At 36.9% G+C, this 24,721-nt stretch overlaps 2 long non-coding RNA genes across 3 annotated transcripts; both read right to left on the bottom strand.

The window, feature by feature from the left end:
- Positions 1–1,515: 1,515 nt before the first annotated feature.
- Positions 1,516–3,768, bottom strand: LOC112189385. Its single transcript, XR_002931904.2, has 3 exons — positions 3,466–3,768; positions 3,276–3,356; positions 1,516–1,868 (listed from the first exon to the last, which is right to left on the bottom strand). It is a non-coding gene; the product is annotated as an uncharacterized LOC112189385 (long non-coding RNA).
- A 4,229-nt stretch (positions 3,769–7,997) lies between these two features.
- Positions 7,998–23,255, bottom strand: LOC112192273. Of its 2 annotated transcripts, XR_005807739.1 has the most exons (4): positions 23,046–23,255; positions 22,815–22,888; positions 15,470–15,594; positions 7,999–8,056 (listed from the first exon to the last, which is right to left on the bottom strand). It is a non-coding gene; the product is annotated as an uncharacterized LOC112192273 (long non-coding RNA). The 2 variants fall into 2 exon arrangements; XR_005807742.1 differs by lacking the exon at positions 15,470–15,594 and having other exon boundaries at positions 7,998–8,056.
- Positions 23,256–24,721: the final 1,466 nt, after the last annotated feature.

The following is a 24,721-nucleotide window of genomic DNA, read 5'->3' as shown; positions in this document are numbered from 1 at the left end:
GATTGAGTATTAATTGACGGGCTGCTCTTATAGTTTTCAGTGGTTCAAAATTAATATATGATACGGGCCTAATTTACATATGCATGGTGGATGACTGGATATTGATTTCTTGTTGTTTACCAATGAAATAATTCAAAGAGAGGTTTTCTTTGATAACCAATTAAAGAATTCTTTGTTTGCAGACATGAACACAGGCTTCAAACCCAGAAAAACAATGAAGTCCGAAAATAGCCCGAAATTAAGGCCACGTGCACGTGAAATTTTTTATGGAAGAATAAACAGCCAAATTAAAGTGTAACATTTTGTCAAAAGTGAGTGACTAGGTATTTTCTAAAAGTGAGTGGCAAAATATCCGCGTAAAAGTTCAATGACCATTTATGATATTCTCTCTATATTATAATATTTTATAATATATGTTAACATGTATATATTAACTAGACTTGCATTATGCATATATTAACTGAACTTAACTCATAGAGTAATATCGCTATGAAAGTCCCAGTTGTCTGTATACATGTAAACATTAAAGCACTGCATTAATTTAGCCATTTCTCTTGCTCTTGCATATAACTGAGATCTTCAAGTGGATAAGAAGACTTCACAGATTGATAAGTTGTTCGGGATTCTCCAAACAATGCTAAACAATTATTTTCTTGGTGCTAATTTCAATTTCACTTTGGTTGACTTGTTGACAAATCAATTTTAAGCACCATTTGATTGGTCTTCTTTTTCTTCAAGCAATGAACAACTAAATATGATACCTGAGTTGGCCTTTGTTTTTTGATTTCTTAAGAACGGAATAGCTTCATTAACCAAAGCCTTTACATAACAGTTAAAAGAACGAACTTGAAGTGCTTCTTTTTTATAGTGTAGGGCTTAGTTTGGGATTGTTGTGCTGTGAGAAGAAGCACTTCCGAACGTGCTGTGAGAAGAAGCACTTCCGAACTTGCTGTGAGAAGAAGCAGCTGAGGTGTTTGGTAAACTGTTTTTACAAATGTTGTGAGAATGAAAAGCGATTTCTAGGTGTTTGGTTAGTTGCAAGACAAAAGTGCTTTGACTGGGTATAATTACCAAAATGGTCATACATGCTAAGATATGCTACTAAAATACATAATTTCATTTTTTGATTATGTAACGTTACCAAATAAAAAAATTCTCATGTATTATCAAGTAACCATACCAAGTAAAAGACTTACTTTAAATCCTTCAATATGCATATTATGTTTTACTATTACACAAAATATATTAAAGTCAAATGAAATTTGCAACTAAATGCTAAGTAGATAAAAGTGTTGTGACCAGGTATAATCACTAAAATGGTCATAAATGCTAAAAATACTAATAAAATACATAATTTGGGCAATTTTGTTGGACTGAAGCAATTCTGGGCAACAAACAAGAAATTTGTGAATCAGAGATGCACATCCATTTGAAAATTTGCTTGAGAAATAAGTCGATGAATTTGAAAGGGGTTTAACATTAACATTAACATTGTGTTAAAATACACTGATTTTGTCTTACAACAGTAGTGATCAAGTCTCTTTGGAGATCACTTACAAATTGGTAACAACACTACAACAATAGTCAAAGTTCAACGAGCATTTCAATTTTGTAATCAGTAGATGAAGCCTGTGACTGCACATGTCTTATTTTCCCTTTCCATGCTATACCTCTTATGATGCAGAAATAGCAGCAACCTTTTGAAATAGAACATATGATATATTGTATGTGAGTTCAATCGCAGATGGGGTACTTCAAAATCCTTGCCTTTGTTTGCTCTTCCAAGCTTGCTTTTATCAAGGAGTAAATGACAACACTAGCAATTGCTATTGCTGTACCAATCACAATTTGTGTAGAGATCTTGTTGGCTGTCAAATATGGATTTCATATATGAAGAGTTAATTAGCTTGTCTATCATGTGAAAATTCTAAAAGCACAAAATATAAAGATAAGACATGCTTAGTAGTAAACAAACAATTGTTATAAAGTACCATGTCCAACACCTAACATGATTCTCACAAAACAAAGAAGTTGGCCACAATCTAAAGAGCTACTTTGTTTCAACTTGTTTCAACAAGCAATCTTTCAATTTGACACTAATACAGAGAAGTAGTAGCCACTCAATAAAAAAAGTTCTCTAAGATTCCTTTATGCTAGCCTTTCCTAATTATTGAATATCAAAGAAAAACCAACAAAAGCATGACCAGATTATTTTATGAACATTTCAAGGTTAAGTGACTATCGATAAAAGTTTCATGTCTATAACCATGACATTAAAAAAAAATTCCTGTCCCCTATGAATCACCACAAATTCATAGATCTTGGAACAAACAAACCATTCCAAAGGATTAATATACAATACCAGTGAGCAAAGAAAGAATCTCACAGAACTCTATATTCTTACCTCTATATGATCGAGAAGCTTAAAGGCTATGTTCTTTGTCAATGTTATCTATGTTTTCTTACAAAACAAGCACATGGCTATGACTGAGGCTATGCTACCTATACATCTTTCGATTGATGAGGATTAATATGCAGAGGCACGAGGTCATGTTTTCAAACGTATAGCTCTAATTTTCTTTTTTCATTTGTTATATACAATCTGTACTCTCTTCCTGTCGGCCTAAAAAACAATGAAAAAAGGGCAAATGACGAATACAAACAAATGGCTTCATTCCAAGCATGAACACATCATCCCGCTTCAACACCTAGCTGTCATTTAATTATGAGGTTCACCTACTTCCAGTTAAAATATGAACTGAGTTTCTAAAGCTGAAACCATATGAACTGAATTTCTAAATTTGAAAAAAAAAAGGAAAAAAAAAAAAGCAAATGCTTCATAGGTAAGAACAAATCACATGTTCTAGACTTTTAGTTGTTTAATTCTGATAAGTAGAAAAGAAAATATGACCTTCCCCACCATTTTTTAAGGAACCCAGCTTCAACTGTCAAAGCTTCACATCCCAATAGCCATTATCCATAGTTAAGTAAACCAAATCAAACCCACATGATAATTCAGGTAGAATCAACAATAAGAATATCAGAGTTCATCCACCAAAATTAAATTTCTCCTCGTTCCAATCTCTATCTTTAGCAAGACAATTGCACTAACTCAAAAATTAAAACTTTCAACTTCGTATCCTAAATTAAGCAAGACATAAGCTTCAATAAGGCTTGCAAGCACAAACCCAACTCACAGAAGAATACCAATTACATCAGTACGAATAAAAAAAGATTGAATCTAAAAGAGTAAGGTAAAGAGAGCAAGATTGAACCTTTCAGTGATAGCAGAGAGAGAAGGAGGAGAAGTTCGATGAGGATCGAATTATCGAATGTTGAGATGTACAAGAATTCTCCTATATAACAATTCAACGAAATCTGATCAATTTCTCAAAATAAAAAGTAAAGAGAAGCAGTCAAGCAAACTTTGGGTTTTGGAAATATGACCGAGTAAAGCTCACATACCTTACTCCTTTTTGTGCAGTTATGGAGAAATCAGAGAAATTGGGTTCCATTTGATTCTATCTGTAGAGAAAAAGCATAACCCAGAAGGCCCCAGTAGTGGTATATTCCTAATCCTTTTGACCCTTTAAGAATGATAATGTAATCTCCACTTGAACTGGAGGGAGACCTAAACGCCGATCAAGAAATTAGTCTCGGCGCAGAGGAAGGCGGCGAGAATCCATGAATTGAAGGAGGCCACTAGCGACGAGCTGAAGAAGAAGGCGATCTGAGAGAAGACGAGGGAGAACCAGACACCGAAGAAGAGGAAGGAGGAGATGTGGAATGATAATGACTGCAAAGACGAAGGAGGAGATGTGGTGTCTGCCTCGCGATGGAAAAAGTAAACCCTATATGTTTCAATGTCATTTTTAGAAAAGGAGGAGGACAAAACTGGTAGTTTGACATATTTCATTAAACTCTCCTACTGTTGCTCTGTATTTTCCCAAAGCAGCTCCAAAAGCTACAAATTGGTAACTTCTCAAAATCTGTTTTACGGAGAAGCTATTTGGACCAAAATCAGGTTTAAGAAATTTTACCAAACACCATACTCTTGGCCCAAAAGCAGAAGCAGCCCCAAAAGCACCTTAGGAATCAATCCCAAACTAAGCCTAGGTCATCTTGATGGTGATCTTTTGCATATATCCCACTTGTCATTTTTGCATATATGGTTCTAATCATTTACCTAGACCACAAAGATATTACCAAGAGATGGCGCTAATGCAAGTAGCTTGTTTGTCTCAATTGTCTTTTTGGCAGGTATGGTTCTAATCACTTTCCAGGACCACAAAGGCATTACCAAGAGATGGTGCTAATGCTAATAGTAGCTTATTTGTTGAATGTTCTGTTCATTTCATTAAATTGGTTTCTAATTGTAGAATTATGATCAATTAAAATCTAAATACAGAGCCTAATATATATACACTGTCAATCTGAAACTGAAAAGTTTTAATACTTCCTCTAAGTTACAAAACAATGAAAAAGGAAAGGTATTTATATATTCTAAGAAGATTACACATACACTTACTCATTGATAAGTTTCCATGAAAATAAATACTTGTCGGAGAGAGCCTGATCCTGCACTCCTGCAGCAGCCTCTTAAGAGACTCATGCCACTTGCTTATGACTGAAAACCCTCATCAACCACCACATATGATTGCTGCAATGGAATTCATATAGTCAGACTTTTTCATGAACACAATAGAAATCAAAACTCCCTCAGTTAATATAAGTATTGAGTAGAAGTAGTTTCTTCTATTTCTTCCGGTGCCACTAGACCTTCTGAATGGTAATCTAGATTGGTGGTAGCTACCGAATATGTGTTGCTGAATTGATGCAAATAATTAATGCTTGCTTGCATGAATCTACAACAGAGGCAAACTCGAAGAAGGCGTAACTACTCACAGTATTAATTTCATCCTTAGAAACAATCAAAACCAATTCCTTCTTCCTCAAGAAGTTCAGCACATCTGCCGCATCATCTTGAAGCAAGATACTTTGCCAAAGCCAGGCTAGAACTTCTGATACCAAAAAATTGTTGCATATGAGTTTGAAAAATTATTGGTCATATTTATGAAATTTTAAGTTGTAACCTGTAGAGAAAAATTTAATATACTTGAACAAACCTTAATAAGCAATCCTATTCTAAAATAACCTCAGCATACAATACTAGCACCATATATGCTTATAGCTCCAGCATCATGACACATCCTATGGCTACCTTTGCCACAAACTCTTGATCAACTATCCCATTAGATCACTACTATCTGTCCAATGGAAAAAACTTGCAGTCAAAATTTTTTAAGAACAGATGAGAAATCTAAATTGCCATCATCTTCTGTTTTAATGTGCTCAAAGTTCCAAGCATTCATTTGAATCGTATCTTATTTTGAAAGAAGAGTGTTGGAGGAAACGAATGAACAGAATATCATTTACATAAAGTAGGGGACTCTCCATCCCTTTCTTGCTTTGACCATCAGAAGAGTCTCACCATTAACAAGGTATATCAGTGTATGTTTTCTGGTAACCTTCCAACTACATAGGCAAAGGAACATTATACGAAAAGGTTTAAGAGCTAATCATGCATGTTCAATTTAAACTACTTGACTAGAGATCATACCTTTTAAATAGATAAAATCTACCAGTGAAGAAATCTAGGTGGCGTTCAGTTCATTTCAACAGCAACAACTTGCTTGCATGAATCTACAACATCAGCAAACTCCAAGAAGCAATAACTACTCTAAGCACCAACCCCATCATCAGAAACATAACTACTCTAAGCACCAACCCCATCATCAGAAACAAAGAAAACCTTCTTCCCTCAAGAAGGTCAACACATGCCTGCCGCACCCCCTTAATGCAGAATTTAGCGAAGTCAGACTAGAACTTTTACCTGATACCATAGTAATGTGTATGATTGTTTTAGATTTGTGGCCAAAGAGATATGAAGATTCCTTAAAGTGATGGTTTCACAGTCCATTGGCTTAACCAAGTGACCATATAGACAAGGCAACATTGTGTCTCTTAAACATGATATGTTCCAATTAATTGTAAACAATGACAGCCACTTAGGCATAAACGTATTGGCAAAGTGCTAGTGCATAGGCACAAGTATAACCAAGGGAAATAGCACATATGTTTGCTTTTATCTTATTTGCAGTTGTCTCAAATGCAGTTAGATCAGCATGTACTTAACTTGGCCGGAATTTGTAACCATTCCAAGTGGAAAGGTTAGAGTTCCCACTGCAAACAGAAACAACAATCACGCAGAAACATAGTATTAAATAACAAAGTGAAACCAAATATTAATACTGGATCACATCAACCAATGACTAACTTGATTTACAGAGCGTAGCTGAATGCCACCAATATTCTCCTGCAACAGTACTGGGATCACTGGTAATCAACAATGGAGAAAAATAGATATAATTGAATACCATTATTGTTCATCATCATGTAGCCAATCTTTGCAGCACCATGACTTTGTTGATTCTATCTATCCATAATAGCATAAAGCAACTAATGAAAGGCCTTTAGGTTCTTTTGATCAGTATTATTTTGTGCTTGTTATTTTCTTTCATGAAAAAATTTGTTAAATTCTTAGACTGGTTCAGATTAATTAGATGTATTCTTGTATTTCCAAATGTGAATAAAATACAGTTTTTCACGCATCCCACATATTGGCATCTAAGAAGAAGCCTCATTATAGATTCTGATGTAGGACGAGAATGAGCTCGATTTAGCCAGAAAACCATAAAAGCAAATAAGCGGGGTAAAATCAAGAAGAGTGATTAGAAAATAGGTAACTCACGCGTAATGAGGTTACTAGCCGATGGAATATTCAAGAAAATTGGTTTTGGACTTTTCGGGTTACTCATGCAAAAAGTCAAGTTTTGATTGTGAATCAGATTTAATCAACTTTTGGCCAAAATGTCCGTTTGAGACGCATGATACCTTTCTATAATGGGAATGAAAAATCACACACAAGATAATTTGTTCAATCCTAATTTAATTAATCTAGATGAAGATGCTCAGGTTGGCTCGGTACGCTTGAACACAACCTGTTACCCTTTCTTACTTCGTACGCTAGGCAGGAAGTGCTCTACACCTAGACTATTCCCTAACATGCAACCTAAAGGTATGCTTATTAGATTTAACAAGAAGAGATCATTAAGGTCTAAAAGAGTTTGAGAAATCACAACACATCACAAATAACTTAGCGCCTTGCTAAACCTAGGACTTAGTTTACTTGATAGTGAAAACTAACAATTGCTTCTCTAGAAGGTTTGAGGAGTCCAACTATTGACACAGGCATCAAACAATCAAAGCGGTAGAATCCTAACATGCATACTGAGCATGCACTCAAAGCATACAAGCAAGCATTCATCAATGGTAAAGTAATAAACAAAGGTCTCATCTTGAATAAAAAGAAAATAAAATCAAAAGTCAAATCATCTTGTAGTTCATGTCTAGGGGCTTCAAGCAGCCCCTTAACTAATAAAAAACCTAGTTAAACATAGAAGAAACAAAACTGACTAAAGAAGGGGAGGAAGAGAGAGAGAGAGAGCTGTTGCAGATTGATCTCCTTTATATGCTTAGAGGTTGCCTTCATCTTTCTTGTTTAGGAAATCCAAAACCTAAAAGAATTAGGGTTCACGTGCTATTGGCTCTTGAACTTGATGACGTATTCCAACCATTCACATCACGTCATTTGTCCATATTAAGCTGAAATATGAAGCACAAACTCGTCATCGGGCTTCTCGGTGTGATTTGGGCTTTGAAACATAAATTTTTGTCCAACCTCAGATTCACGTGCAGTCTGACTTTCTTGTACTAAATCAGCCATAACTTCTTCTAGAAAAATTATATTGATGAGCTATAAAAAGATCTGGAAACTAGACATCCAAGGCTTTCCATCAATATAAAGATCATCCTCTGGATCGTTGTGAGCTGGTCTCAGTGATCTGTCGAAGTTGACTGATCTACACAGGCAGATTTGCCGATTTCACCTTTCAATCCCTCTTTTACTTCTTTTCTCCTTCTTTGCTCAAAATACCTATAAAACAAATAAACAATGTAAATAACTAGATTATACACTAAACTAACAAGAAAGTATAGAGATCAACGCTATTAACATCGCATAATTATGCTCCTATCAGGGAACGACAAGATCTTCAAGACTCACTTTAGTGGACCCTTATAGATTTAGGCCAAAATATATTGTTTTAATTATCAGATTCGGGATTTAATATTTGTAGGCTTGTCTTACATTTGTTTTAGGATTCTTTTTATTTTGGGTTTTTAGTTTGCTTTTTAATTTGGATTTGTTAAGATTTCTTGATAGATTATGATTTAGGGTTTTGGATGCCTATATAATCACCATTATGCTTTGTACTAGAATTAGTTTATCATATCAAATTTAATAAAAATGAGAGTTTTTTCTCAAATTCTCTTATGGATTCCAGAATTATCTTTTTAGGGTTTATTGCTTGTAAACCTAGGTTATTTCCGACTGTGTCAGGTGGTATCAGAGTAGGTCTTCCCTGTCTTTCCTATTTACTTTAGTAGCAATGGGTAACATCACAAGTGCGGATTTGGATGCCCTTACTGCTCAGATGATTGCTCACATGATCGCTGCCGTAAACACTTGAATGGCATCCATGAACGCTCAAATGACATAATTTCGTGGGTTGTTGGAAGGAACGAACAACAACAACTGTGACAGAGGCAGAGAAGGAAAATGTGCTAGAGCTCCACATGGTGGTGGAGGTGATATAAATTATGATTCCGAGGTTCTCATAACCAAGGCTGATATTCCTTACTTTGTTGGTCACATAAGCATGAAGGATTTTCTGGGTTGGCAGGTTAAAGTGGATAGATTCTTTGAGATCATGGAGGTTCCAGAACACAAGCAAGCTAAGATGGTTTCTCAGAAGCTAAAGAAAGATGCTGCTTATTGGTGGGATTAGTTGCAGAGCTCTCGTCAGAGAGAAGGAAAAGAGCGTGTTCGGACATGGCGCAAGATGAAAGGTCTTCTTAGCAAAAAATTTCTACCTAGATATTTTTCGATCAAGAATTACCCTCTTAAGGTTTTTGAGAAGAAGTTAAAGTCCAAAGAGTTTTCTTTGCCCATTGAGATTAATAGTTTATTTGAAGAAAAGCTAGAAAATTTTCTAATGGAAGAAGCTCCACAAGAAATCATCCATGATGATCAAGAAGACATTAAAGGTGAAATTACTCATGAAGACATGGTTATTTGTAATGATGAAGTCTTGGATCCTGAAATAAATCATTCAGAACCTGATGTCATTCAAAAATGCAGCCTTGAGAGCCAAGAAGAATCTTCTAAGGTTGCCTATGAAAGCCAAAATGCATATGATAGACTCATCTATGGTGTTGAGCTCATGATTGTGCCATTAGAATCTGCAGAAGATCCTGCGAATAATCCACAGGTTCAATTGTCTAATTTTTTTCTCAGGTCCTTTGTCTACCTATTCTTGTCCTTTATTCAAGAGGAACTCGAGAAAGAACTTTCAAGAGGAACTCGAGGGCGAGTTCTTTCATAGTGGAGGAGAATGATGTAGGACGAGAATGGGCCTGATTTAGCTAGAAAATCATAAAAGCAAAGAAGCGGCGTAGAATCAAGAAGAGTGATTGGAAAATAGGTAACTCATACGTAATGAGGTTACTAGCCGCTGGAATATTCAAGAAGATTTGGTTTTAGACTTTTTCGGGTTACTCATGCAAAAAGTCAGGTTTGATTGTAAATCAGATTTGATCAACTTTTGACCAGAATGTTCCTTTGAGACGCATGATACCTTTCCAGAATGGGAATGACGAGATCTTCAAGACTCACTTTAGTATGTCCTTACAGATTTAGGCCAAAATATATTGTTTTAATTATCCGATTTGGGATTTAATATTTGTAGGCTTGTCTTACATTTGTTTTAGGATTCTTTATATTTTAGGTTTTTGGTTTCCTTTTTAATTTGGATTCTTTAAGATTTCTTGATAGATTATAATTTAGGGTTTTGGATGCCTATATAAGCACCATTATGCTTTGTACTATAATCAGTTTATCATATCAAATTTAATAAAAATAAGAGTTCTTTCTCAAATTCTCTGGTGAATTCCATAATTATCTTTATAGGGTTTATTGCTTGTAAACCTAGGTTACTTCCGACTGGGTCAGATTCCAAGACAGACAGCAATGTCTCTCTTATCACCAGGATCAAAGAATTCAACATATTCTTCATTGCTTGCAAGTATATCAGTTATATAATAAATTCTTAGGTTTGAAAATTAAAATAGTGAAAAAGATTAACATGAGAATGTTTGTCCTTTAATTCAGGAATGAAAACAAATGGCACAGAAAAGAAGGGGAGGAAAAACCAAATGTCTAGAAATGTCAACCCTAGTATGCTTACTACTGCAATTTTTAGAACAAAGAGAAAACCTTAAATTGGAATATCTTGAAGGAAGGAATACTCATAAAAATCTTGATTCTAATAATTTGAAACTTGAAGTTAAAAGAGCAGCTTCATTTTCAAGTTGTTGCTTTGAACCACTCTAAAAGAATACATCTCAGTGAAATTTGCTTCCGTTGATGCACATCAAAATAGACCAAAGTAAATTGTATGCACATGATATTACATGGTAATGCATGGGAATGACAAGCTAGAAGTCAGATTCTAATGCAGGAACAGTCCAGATAGACTGCCCTATTCTGATTTGAATGCTGATTACCACAATGCCTTACATAGGGTGAAACCGTGAAACAACAGTCAGGATTCAATCAAAATGGATTCCAGGTGTAGACCCCCCCGGGTACTTTTTCTTGTTTATTTTATTTTGTCGTATAACGTATGGGACTACGTATTCATAAGGTACAAAAGTATTCGCGCTTAGGTAAGACTATGAGGCTACTTTAAAGGATTAAGAATTTAGAGAAAAATCCAATTTGGGTCTACAAAAATTTTCTTGAAGTACGAGGCTTAGGAAAAGCCCAGAAAGATTCGGTGAAGTGTCAGATAAATAAAGATGTTTGGAATAGTATTTTCGAAGTGGGCTTAAGAGAAATTAAGAGGAAAAAGAAAATGAGAGCAGCCAAGCCCACTTGGCCCAAAAGGAAGGATATATTAGACTTTTCACACAAGTTAAAGATGGGAGGTATTTAAGCCTCACATTCCCCAAACCCTAGCCTCAAACACCATTTCCTCACTTCTCTCTCTCTCTCTCTCTCTCTCTTCCGAGCCTCTCTCTCTCTCTCTCTCTCCTTACGTCACCGGCCGCCGCCGGTGCTCCGATCCACACCAAAATTTCCAGATTTTCTCCTCTTCCTTCCCTCTATCCATTTGTCAAACCAAAATCGTGAGATTTAGCCATTCAATTCTCCAAAAACCCTAGAACCTAAAATCAATTTAGGGGTTTTTGTGATTTCTTCATTATAAGTTCAAATCAAGGTAATCTCCCTCCTAATTTAGCCTCTATTCATCCGATCTATACTTATGGGTTTTTGTCCATTTACCCCATTTTTAGAGATTTTTTTCCTACTTACCCCATTAAGTTTTTTTAATTCTCTCTTACCCAAAACACTCTAAGGAGGTCTTCCCTAATACCCAAGTAAGATTTTTTTTTGTTTTTTAATTTTTTTTAATATCATTTTACCCTCACCCCTTTGAAACTTAGAGAGAGAAAAAAATGGAAGAGAGAGAAACCATAGGAGATTTGCTGGAGCCCGGTCACCGGCCGCCGGATTCCAATCACGGCCGCCGCCCACCGGAATTTGCTGAAAATCTCACCAGAAATGTTTTTTTGCCCTCAATAGACGACTATTAGCCATGTATTGCCTCCAATAGAAGACTATCAGCCATGTATTGCCCCCCAATAGACGACTGTTAGCCATGTATTGCCCCCAATAGACGTCTATTGCCCCGATAGTCTATTGCCCCCGAATAGATGACTATCAGCCATGTATTGCCCCCCAGTAGAAGACTATCAGCCATGTATTACCCCCAATAGACGACTATTGGGGGCAATAGGCCTCTATTGTCCCCCAATAGAACTTTCGGTTGTCAGAATATGAACTAATCTCTTAAAATTTAGACAAATAAAACTTTAATTAAAGAAAAAAATGAAGAGTTTACATCATTTCAATAGACGTCTATTAGAACTTTCTATTTTTCCATTTTTCTTTCCCTTTGGCATTATGCCCCAATTTTACCACAAAAAAAAAAAAACGAAAAAAAGAAATTGATATGGGCACCCAATCGGATTTCAAGACTGTGAACATGATCGTTGGGTTGCCGATCAGAATCAAACTCAGATCGGAATCGCTACCGATCGGAATTGGAGGCATTGGGTTACTGGGCCTTGGCGATCGGAATCAGACTCAGATCGGATTCGGAATCGGGGCTGGACCGTCTGAATCGCAGCTGGGCCTTACAGTCAAGTGTCTTCGTTGCAACCAGCGAAAGCTCCGATCTCTTCCTCCAAGCTCGGAGCCTCCATGACATGGTAGTGTCGATGCTGTACTGGGAGTGGGAGAGGGCGAGAGAGGGAGAGAGAGAGAGAGAGCTGTCGGCATAGTGTGGGAGTGAAGAGAGAGAGAGCGTTGTCTGGAAAGAGAGGAGAGAGAGTTCCGGCAGAGAGAGGGAAAGAGAGTTCCGGCGTGAGAGAGAGAAGAGAGTTCCGGTGAGAGAGGAGAGAGTTCCAGCGTGAGAGAAAGGGGAGAGTTCCGGTGAGAGAGGAGAGAGAGTTCGTGTGAGAGAGAGGACAGAGAGGTAAGAGATGAGTGGCATAAGTTGTAATTTGTTAATTAGGCTAAGGGTAAACTGTTTTTATGTTAAATTGGGTAGCTGGGAATAAAAATCTGTTGCTGGGGTAAGTGGGATGATTTTATCCAATTTTGGAGCTTAGGGTCAAGGACCCTATACTTATTTCATCTCAAATTCGAGTTTTTGATTTCCATATGTGATTTTGATGCATGAACCTGATTTTCTCTTAAACCAAGAAGTTAGGCTACGGGTTTGGCAAGGATTTGTGGTAAGAATCTATCCCATGCAACCTTCTTTTGAGTTTCTGGGTTGTGATGTTTATTTTGGACGGATTTGTAGGTGAAGAAGGCCAAGAAGGAGGAAAGGCCATGAGTTTTTGGAGAAGAAAGGGTAAGGATTGAGTTTTGGGAAAACCCTCGAATTTTTGGAGTTTGTTTTGCTGATTTTGAATTTTGTTGACCTATTTTTGTTGGTGGAAAATTGTGAAAATTGGATCTTTGAGGAGGATTTAATTAGTATGAATTTATTAGTTTAATCTTCAAAGTGTTGGAAATTGGTGTTGAAGATTTTAGTGATCTTTCTTGTGTAATTTTGACCAAAAGAAAAAGAAAAGGGAAGAAGAAAATAAAAGTCATTATTTTTGGAAGAAAAAAAAATAAAGAAATGAGTAAAAGTTGAATTAAAGAAATTTTACCATGGTAAAGTGGTAAAAAGTAAAAAGGATTAAAGTGAAGGTAAATTCAGTGAAAGGAGATAACAATGTAAAAGTGAAAGTGAGAAGGTAAAAACTACAGTAAAAGTAAAAAGGTGAAAAAAAAGAGTAAAAGAGTAAAAGTATAAGTAAAACTTCATTTACAATTATTTACTTATTTATTTTTAATAAATAAGAAATAAGGTAAATAAAGGGGTACTTGGTCAAGAGTCAGAAGTCAAAGTCAAATGTCAAATGTCAACTCCGAGGGTTGACCGACCTCGTAAAACGAGAGGATCGACTCAACTTTGGTCACTCGAATTGGCGATAGTTTGATGGAGCAATAAGGAAGTTTTCCTTTTTAGGAAAGAAGTTCGTTTCTTAAATTGGTAAAAGTTGGAAGAAATAATAAATAGCCTCATTGAAAAAAAAAAAATGATTTAGTATGCGCGATTACTTAGAGTTGGTCATGATATTTACGTGGATAATTACTTACAAATTAAGTAATGGTTCAGAAAACACGATCGTTAAGGAAGCTTACGCGGAAAACACTTGAGTACTGTACGTGGAATACGCCGGCATTTCCAAGTAGAGTGACATGTCCCTTTCTTATTAGAGGCTTTTCTATATACGTGGAATGCTCTAGTATAATAGTATGTTGCCTGCAAGTATGTTTTTGGTTGTTCATTAGTCGATGCCTAGTGATATCTGTGTTTTCATAACTGATAATTGTTGATTGTGAAAACCGAGGCTAAACTTGTATGTTGAGATACTGTACCCATTGTATATTTGTACTTGTGACCGGAAAGTGAATGAGACATAGACGCGTTGATTCCTAGGCATCCCACAGTGTCGATAATCGTGAACCTCCGGAGGGGGTTATGCTCCTATGTGCTTCGAGAAAAGGTGAATAACGATGGTGAACTAGTCATAAGACACGCAGGGCCAAGAAATGGACATTTTCGCTACTTGTAGTCACAAGGACCACAGAGTAGTTGGCCGGTTCTCGAAGGATGACGAACCGGGTTGATCACCAATTGTTTTAGATTAGCTGGCAGGTAAGTATCTTGGAGCTCCAAGTTGTGTGAAGCATGCTACATATGATTTCCTAAAAAAGGACAACGATGATTGTTTTTGTTTGCATTTGCTTTACTCTATTTTACAAATGCGCACAATCTATATTCTAATAGCTATTTTACTTATTAGTTTTCAAACCTAACTAAGGTTGGGTTGGCCCCTATTGGGCGAGCGAGGATGAAATGCTCACCCCTACATTTCAGGTTGCAACGAGGTCACTCTAGAAGATCTGTATTTGAAGTGGGTCATTGGCCGAGTCTGTGTGTTGCTGTCCCTATTGCTTGAAGTCATTCCCTTTTGGTACTCTATCAATTTACTCGCTTTTCTTTAAATGTTGAGCTCAGTTGAACTCTTTGAGGTCCGCCTACCTGGGAGCGCGCTTCACCCTTTGTTTTATTGTTGCTGTTGAACTCCTTTCATTTTGGTTATGATGTAAGCCTTAAGGCGTCACAGTGCACTTGCCTACTTTATTTTGAAGTATTTCCAGACTTGTTAATTTGAATATTGGGTTGTTGATCGAAAGTCCTTTCTTAAATTTTTTATTTATTTCTTATTTTCTAAAACTCATATTTCAAAAGGCTTTGTAGTATTAAGTTGGTAGGTCCTCAACACATCTACGACGTATAGAGCTCCTATTGGCTTAATGTTACAACGCTGTGGTATTCCCACTCAGGTCACCACACCATGTAATTAAGATAATGCCTTTGAGATACTTGAGACCCTCAATGTATAGATCTTTAAAGTTTATATTGAGGAACCTATGAAAATGAGAGCTATCCTTTCAATGTTCCATTTGTCCTATTAATCCGAGGTTTTTGAATGTAGGATTACTCTGAAACTTATTTGTTTTTATGCTTTCTCTAAGTTACAAAACTTGGAAAAGGAAATGACACAATTCTAAGAGGTAATGCATATATACACTTACAAGTTTATCGGTTCTAATGAATAGAAAAATTAGTTGGAGAGAGCCTGATCTTGTAATAGACCCTAAAGGGCCTCATGTCACTTGCTTATATTCCAAAATCTCTTGTCAATCACCCAACTTGATCTCTGCAATGGAATACAAGAAGTCAGACTTTTTCAAAAATGTTGAGAATATATACATCCCACATGGGGAAAATGGGACCTTGCCTATGGGTTTATAAGGGTTTGGGCCACTCCATCCATTGCTAATTGATTTTGGATGTAAACCCTAGATTACTTTATCATGGTATCATAGCGGGTTACCCACGCGTGCATGCCTCACGGCCACACAAGCTCCACGTCACCCAAAATTGTCCACGTGTAAACCGATGCTGTTTGATGATATAACCAAGTACTTTTGCTCCTCTTTCTTAAGGCGCAAGTAAACCTTGTAACCTGGTGAGTTCAGGTTAATGTTGTGCTAATTAATTGATGGAATTACTGAAAATCCAGATTTAGTAACTACTAGCTAATTTCTAAAACCAAAACCTTTAACCTCATTCCAATAAAACATCAAATCTGCATTATTTTAATTAGAACAGAGACAAAAGCCAAATCTTAAAATAGCAGCAAGATTGTTAAGTTTTGGCTTCAAACCTCTCTCTCTAGAGTAACATATCTAAATACATGGCATTATTGCTGGAACTTTGGAGTGGCTAGTGAGGTAGGATCAAGATTCGTGAGAGCCGACTCCGACTTGGGAAGACAATCAAGATTTGCTTGCCTATCGGAAGTCTGGAAGATTTGATCCAGTGGACTCCCCCACATATCCGAGGTGGATGCAGATGCAGAGTAATAGGAGGAGGGAATAGAAAGGTCATCGTCATTGATGATTATTTATTTATTTATTTTTCAAGCATGGTATAAGTTGTTTCGGCTACAGAAATCGGGGATTTTTTTTGTAGGGGTTTGACAGATATTGGGAAATATGAAAAATCAAGCCAAACCTCATAAACCGACGAGTTGAAAAATTTTCTTTCTTAAAAGAAAGTGCAATTCATAGCTAATTGAATCTTGTCACAGAATGTACATGTGCTAATTATAGATTGCATGTTATGGCAAGTGAACGAAAATGTTCACCTGGTCAGTTATTGACCAAGAAAATAATGCTCAACCACTCTTGGATGTAAATCCAATGGCAGAGAGAATTATTATTAAGTTGAGGTGTTTTGTTTTCCACCCTTGGATGTAAATCTAAGGGTTATTGAGCATAAATTCTTTGATCAGCAACTGACCAGGTGAACACCACTGGGCAAGTGAAATGTATAAAATTGACCACAAGAAATATATCTACAATTATAACTATTGCGAATTCGCGATCCCTCATCATGTAAGATGTAATTATGGTAAAAATTTGGTCTTTTCTAATGATTTTTCTCATATCTTTGATGAGAGAAGACAAACTCTAACCAATATCATCATCTCAACTTTGAGAAGTTTGTCTCACCATTCATTCAAGCATCCTTGAACTCAGAAACCTCAACATTTAAACTACCCAGTATTTCATCTCTTAACACTGATCTCTACCTCAAAAACACCATGAAAGCTTCAACAATAATAAGAAAACACAGAGTCAAAAGAGAAAGCAAGCCAAGTTCTATTTTATTATATTTGGGTGGCAAAGTTTGAATGACAAAATGAATTTATATTATAATTAAAAAAGGAAGTGAAATTTACCCTCTTCATTTTACAGTTCAAAATTCATGTTTTTTTTGTTTGAAGGCTTCATGTTTTTTTTTTTTAGGGGAAATGATCATTTACCCAATTTTAGCTTTAAAATTGTCCACTTACCCAAACACTCTAAGAGATTGCCCACTTACCCAAACACTCTAAGAGATTATTTCCCTAATAACCAATTAAGTATTTTTTATATTCTTTTTTATTTATTTTTGGGACAATTTTGCCCTCTCCTTATTTGTCACTTAGTGAGATGAGTCATCGGAGACCTTGCCGGACTCTGGTGACCTGTGGCTGGCCAGTGACTCTGGCGACCGGTGACGGGACTCCTGCTACCGGTCACCAGAATCGAGAATCCGGCTACCGGACTAGTGACCGGATTCCGGTGTTTGAATTTATTGTCCCCTAATAATATCCAGTAACTATATTATTGCCCCTCAATAATCATATTATTGCCTCCCAATAACAAGTTTATTATGGATCAATAATTAGTGAAAAATGAAAATGTTTTTAATTTTGAAAGGTTTAGTAGGTTTATCCAAATAAATAATCTTATTATTGCCCAATAAATATTTTATTGCCCCCCAATAATCTTATTATTATCTTCCAATAATCGTTTTATTGCCCACTAATAATCTTATTATTATCTTCCAACGTGACAGTGAAGTCTATGCTAACTCCACCCAAGACCTTCAGCAGACCCTGGACTAGTGCAAATAGGTGTGATGATGCACCACACAATCACCCGAAAATGTTCATTTCTCCACCAGTCATGAATGCCGACATGCCCCCACTACATCTTAAGTACACTAGTTGCAGCAATAGATAGAAAGAGGGCCATGAAAATAATACTTGCATAGTTGCTATGACTACTATGACTACTCCTCTGACCGCCACGTCATCATTCTCCTTCTTCTTCATCATCGTCTCCATTAACATCTCCGTCTCCATCTCTCTCTCTTCCATTTTCAAACCCCACCAGAATCCCCCAACCCTAGAGCCCAACACGACCCTAGATCCTCGTCCCCAAAACTATGTCATCCAATTCGTCGAGTACAAGAAGTGGGAGGATCATCGGGAGTATCTGAAATCGAGTGTGTCGGTGGAGGGATGGGACTGGATCGACAGGAACAATCTGGCCTAGGATTACACGACGGATTTCAGATTGGTCCGGATTGACCGCACCTGTAAGACGCCTGGAGGTGGCCTGACGACCTGGAGGAGGCTTTTATGAGAGAGAGAGAGAGAGAGAGAGAGAGAGAGAGAGAGAGAGAGAGAGAGAGAGAGAGAGAATCTGGGAGGAGAGGGAGTCTGAGAGATGAGTTTCAATTTAATTAATAGGGGCAAAACAGTCAGTAGATATTAGACTGGATAAATGGAGTTAAAAAAAAACTCTTAGTGGAGTAAGTAGACAATTTTTAAGTTGAAATTGGTTAAGTGGTCACGACCCCTTTTTTTTAAAAACTTTAATTTTATCCTTAGCTACTTATGTTTTACTATTTTGTAAGAATTTCAACCAAAAAAAAAAAATGAAACAATAAACTAAGGAGTGTGGATTTCTCACCCTCCGTAAAAAATTTAAAAGTAAGTAAAAAAAATTTGCTAGAATATTCACTCTGCAGTGCAATGATGGGTCATTGTCTTGCACTCTTGCATTAGCTTAAGAAACTCAAGCTCTATTTATGTATCGTCAAGCCTTGTGCTTGTGCTCTTTTTTTTTTTTTTTTTTTTTTTCTCACTCTCTCTTTTAGGCCTCTGTTTTTGGTTTTTTATTTTCTGGCCTCTTTTCTTTTTCTTTTTCTTTTTTGGACCTTTTTTTTATTTGATTTTCTGGCCTCTTTTCTTTTTTTATGGCCTCTGTTTTTTTTCTTCTTTTTTTCCTTTCTAGGCTCTTCTTCTTTTTCTTCTGTGGGCCTTGTTTATCTTATGTTTATTTTTGTGTGGGTCTTGTCTTTGTCGAGTGAAACAGGCTTAACTTCTAATGACCCATCGCAGCAGTGAATATTCGGCCCAAGTGGGTTGGGCAGGGATTTAAGTCGTGTAATCCTATATAAACAGTACTTTCCTAATCCATATTTTCGATGTGGGAAGGCCATGTCACGTCATTACTTTCAAATTATCAATCTTACTTGCCCTACCCAAACTGCGACATCTCATCTCTTCTCTCAGAGTCCGACTGTAACTCTCAATGCCCTCGTGTGGAGTCGCACGTGCGTGTTCGTCTTCATCTTCGTCTTCCTCTGAAAACCGCAAAAAAGTTTCAGTTCGGAGAAAATAAAACCAGGCATGAATAATTCTTCTTTCTGCAAACCCACGACGAGTTATTCCCAAATTTCTAGTAGTGGCTTCGATGCCTTAATTAGCTTATTCCCAGATCTATCTATCTATCTATCTATCTATCTATCTATCTATCTATCTATCTCTCTCTCTCTCTCTCTCTCTCTCTCTCTCTCTCTCTCTCTCTCTCTCTCTCTCTCTCTCTCTCTCTCTCTCTCTCTCTCTCTCTCTCTCTCTCTCTCTCTCTCTCTCTCTCTCTCTCTCTCTCTCTCTCTCTCTCTCTCTCTCTCTCTCTCTCTCTCTCTCTGCCTTGAGGAAGAACAGAGAAGCATCAACAGTTGTGAAACACCCACATGGGGAGAATAGGATCTTGCCTTCATTTAACACCGAGCTCTCTGATGAGGTAAGGATTTTATCCATACTTGTCATCTTCTTTGAATTTGTTGCGAGCATGTTCTTTGATTTCATTGGATTATGAATTCATTGTTCCAAAGAATGTACACCACAGAATGAGTAGTCCTTCAAAATTTATTTTCCTTGTTCGATATATCGCTCTAGTCCGTAATTCAATTAGTTGACTGGGATGCAACTTATAGAGGAGAAGACTGCCAAAATGGATGAGCTGCCTTCTATATTCTTCTATATTTGGTACAATTTTGAACTATATTGAGAGTAGAACCAAGGTTTTAAATATCTGCGATATTTCCTATATATCCCCCGATATCTTCTTTTTTCGATGGACTAATATATCTTGGGGGATAAATATCTTATCTTCTACCGTTTCTGTGAAATTTCTCCTACATCGTCAAATATCCCCGATATATTAGATATTTGTGATATATCCCCGATAAAGTGAAAAAAAATCTGTAAAATTTGAGGTAAAAAAAAAAAAAAAGTTCAGTAATTCTCTAAATGAAAATCTGTGTAAAGAGAGATCTCCTAAAGGCAAATCTGAGTGAGGAGAAATCCCCTCAAGGTGAATCTAGGTGAGTAGAAAATTCCCTCAAGGCGAATCTAAGTGAGGAAAAAAATCCCCTCAAGGCGAATCTTGGTGAGGAGAAATAGAAAATGTTGATCTACTATAGCAGTAACTCATTGTAGTTCATTTACAGCTGATTGGTGGGCACAATGTGGGTATTCTGCACCAAACATGCAGAAAATTGCAATGCTTATTTTGGCACAAACGGCTTATTCTTCTGCATGTGAGAGAAATTGGAGTACATTTGCTATTATTCATATCAAGCAAAGGAACCGTTTGGCATATCAGAAGTTGGAAAAGCTTGTATACTGCTACTACAACATGAAGCTGCGGCTGCGAGATAAACAGGCAAAGAATAATGTGGTCAATGAAAACAACTATATAGATCTACTTCATGTTGCAAGCGAGCCGCTTGATAATGGCATTGATCCACTTCATGATTGGATTATGCCTGCACACCTAGATGATGAAGCTGGAAGACCTCTTCCACAAGTTGTAGAAACTGTAACTAATGCTGGAATCAACGTAGAGAGAGTCTTATCTGAAGAAGTTGTTAAAAACCCAGAAGATAATTCAGATAGTGATGATGCATGGGGTGGTACAACAACTCCAGATAGTTCTGATGATGGTGGAGAGGGTGGAAGCGGAACAGGTGGTGGAGGTGAAAGATATGAATATAGAGAATCCTCTGTGGATGGAGGATTCCTATTTACCTGTGAAGATAATTTATTGATGGAGGTAGAGGAGTAACCAGTGACAGAAACACCGAAGTAGTGCATGGATCGGTAAGCGATTATTCTGCATTAGCCATTGGAGCAACGCTCCAGCGTAGCTGATCAACCTTTATTTATAGGAGAATATCAAAAGAGGCCTCAGTAATAATGTGTATCTAACTTACATTATTACAGTCGGTGATATTCTCCTACAAATGATTCAAAGATCTCCAGGTTATATGAAATGCTCAGCTGTGTTGATTGGCATACAATCGCAGCTTTTCTGCATTTCTTGTCTGGAGGCTTTTGGAAACTTCTTAATCGTTTTGGCATTCAATTACATCTCAAGACAGCTGCAACTAGTCTATATTTGTTTCTCTTTTTCTTTTTCTTTTGGGAGTGGGGGAGGCATTGCTGGTGTCACAGCGTTCCCCAGTGAACTTTTGGTTGAAAGTGAGACCGGCGAATGCATATGGTTCAAATGCCATCCAGAAGTCTACCCTTCACTGATTGTGACGAGTCCAGGCAAATAAAGGTGTCTCTTCTCATAAGCAGTTCCTTGGAGGTGGAGCTTCCTCTGTCAACATTACTACCTATATTCATTCCTCAGATCATCTTGTCAATATAAGTACCAATATTCCTTCCTCTGATCATACATCGTGTCAACTGGAGTACCGATATTTGTTTCTCATATCCATAGTTTTCAAATGTCCTAAAATCAAAGGACATAACTATCCACATCCATTTCTTCAGATCCCCAATAGTGAATCAATCACCGATAGTTTTTCCTCAAACAAATAGTCGGCAATTAGTGCGTCCTTAAGATCAAAGGACATACGCAAAATATCAATATCATCCAATATCTAGTCATTGAGTCAAACAAGGGAGGTGCTCCTGGAAGAATCCGACTGCAGAGCAGCATCACAAGCCAAGGTGAGATAAACAATCTGATAACACTAAAGAATTTCTTTCTTGCATTAATAACTGAAAAGGCTATTTGCTGCATCCTTAACTAAATGTGGTTTCTGTTTATAGGCAGTGAAGCTGCAGGGGCATTGTACTGCTGTTTATCTGCCCCAGAAGAAACTCAAAGTCCTGGAAGCAGACAACAGTTCAAAGCTGGCAGCAATATAAAAGATTCTTTTTTCAGGATGCATCTCCTTTAAATCCGTAAAGCATATCTTTCAGACCAAAGTCATAGTTCTAGCCTAAAAGGCCACTATGGGCAACGCAATTTTTGCATAGTCGCTAATCTGGAAGCGGTGTTACAAAAGAACCTGCTGCTACATAGTTGCTGGAGTCTCAAAGACATACTAGTAATAATCAGACAGCAGTATTCTGTCCGGTTATAGTCATTTCCAAGATGTATGAATACAATGAATGGTCATAGAGAGGCCTTCAGATTAGGTCTGAACACCTCATGCCTAAAACCAAATATTGTATCACGCATTAGATCGCTCTTGTTTGTATTACACTATTACCCTATAATTCTTGTAGATGCTGTTCGTTGTGAAGCTTTAACGTTCAATGGAATTTTGTATATATTTTTCCCGGTTTCTGTATGAACTCACATTATATACATGCCTCTAATTCTTAGGAAGGAGGACAAATAGTGACATAAATATTGAAATTGAAAACTGTAAAATACTTTATCATCTAACCTTTTGAGTGCCACAGTGTTGGAGGATCATACGAATAAATCAATGGTCAAAATCACAGAGGAACATCTCCTGACCTGTAAAAGGATTAGAATGGAAACAAGCATTCAATAGAAGAAACCCCAAAGCTGACTTTCACAATAATCCTTGCATAGTTGTGTCAACAAATCACCATTACTCAAAACCCCAGAAGCAAAAATCTGTGAAAGCAATAAGCAAAACTGATTTCAGTACCTGAAAGGGGGGAGCTTGCCGGTCAATCACATTATAGAGCAAATGGGTATAAGCTTTCTTCTTGGGCAGAATCAAAACAATCCTTATAATCTGACAGTGCCCAACAAAACAAAACAAAACAAAAGGGAGGAAAAGTGGAAAACAAAGAAAAAAAAATTTCAATCTTGGTTGAATTGTGAAAATGAAAATGAAGAAGAAACCAAGATAGAAGATCGCACTTAGCCTATTCACAGAAAAGCTTCGTCTCTCTATTTGGGTTTTCGGCAGTTTTCTTGAAATCTTGGGTTAAACCCAAGTCTCTAGGCCCATTAATTTTCCCATTTCCTTTTTTCTGGCCTAGTTTACCAAATGTTGGGTTATTGCATGCATAGGTGATAGGTGTAAGGAATTTTCGTAATAATGTAATAATGAGCAGATCTTTTATAACACAGTCGTGTCACATGATATTGTTTGTCAACTATTAATAAATTTATATATCGATGCACTAGCATATTGTTATCCTAATGTTGGAGCGGAAAAAATTTATAGATTGCACTTCTTCTGATAGGAGCGGAAATGAAAGTTCAGTAAGGCCTCGACGGTTTGACAACAACAATACTTGCAAGTTATACAAAGTACAAATTGTATCCGGTAACTTTTTGATGGAACTGTAAGACAAGTCCAAGTGCTTAAGATGTTTCAAGTTGTTAATTGAATCAGGCAATTCCTTAATATTGTCAAATGGTAACTTGAGCATTCTTATACATTGAAACTTTGGCAATACTTTGCCCAAAAACTCGTACAGATAATGAAGTGAAGCTGATGATACTAATGGTAGAAAGGTGTGCAAACATTTAGCTTGCTGTAAAGCCTCAAACATCTCTAGGCTATTACCGTCTTCACGATATTTCGGCATATATGAAAAGTGACGAGTGTTACTGAAATTGTTGGTTGAATCACTGCCCTCCCACCTAAAACAAAATTCTCCTGATACAAAGCTTACTAAATCATTGATAAGGTCATGCATGATATATTGATCGGAACTTGATGAAACTTCAAAAAATGGCATTGAGATTAGATCTAATCTTGTCCGATTTCGTCTGCAGTTTTGTTTTTTTTTAGGTCGTCTTGGTTTGGGATCTCCTGGAGTTATGCGACGATGTTGAGAAGGGGCTGTTATGAATTGCCCACTGCAAGATTTCCAGTTAAATTTTCGATGAAATGTCATCCAACGTGACTTCTCCTTGCCACAGTAATGACTCCACAGTAATTTCTAATAGAAGAAGATAGTTCCAATTCAAGAAAACAACCCCACTATTTTACACGTTACATTTGATACCGAAAATCCGAAATTGGCATCAACAATAAGGATTGGAAGATTCATATTGAATAAAACTTTTATCCACTAAGATGAGACTCTAGAATATTCCCAACAAAAATTTCTCCAATTTTTTGGCCAATGTTCCTGAATGTTATGAACAAAGGCCCATGCCACCAAAGGCTGAACTTCTAAGAGCGGGTAAAGATAAATGAGATTCCCTCAAAAAGGACAAAGAACATGTCAAAATTAACGCGTGTTTGGTCGTTACTCGTCACTGGTGGGGTCCCACTCATGACTCATGTCATTCCATACAGTTGAACTTGCTTCCGAAGCTCAGGACTTTCAGCTCAAAGAGCACTTGACATTATATATACAA

This window comes from Rosa chinensis, chromosome 1 (assembly GCF_002994745.2).
Source record: "Rosa chinensis cultivar Old Blush chromosome 1, RchiOBHm-V2, whole genome shotgun sequence".
In the NCBI taxonomy this organism is placed as follows: Eukaryota; Viridiplantae; Streptophyta; class Magnoliopsida; order Rosales; family Rosaceae; genus Rosa; species Rosa chinensis.
The sequence above is the reverse complement of the archived record's forward strand: the minus strand, read 5'-3'. Positions and strand labels throughout refer to the sequence as shown.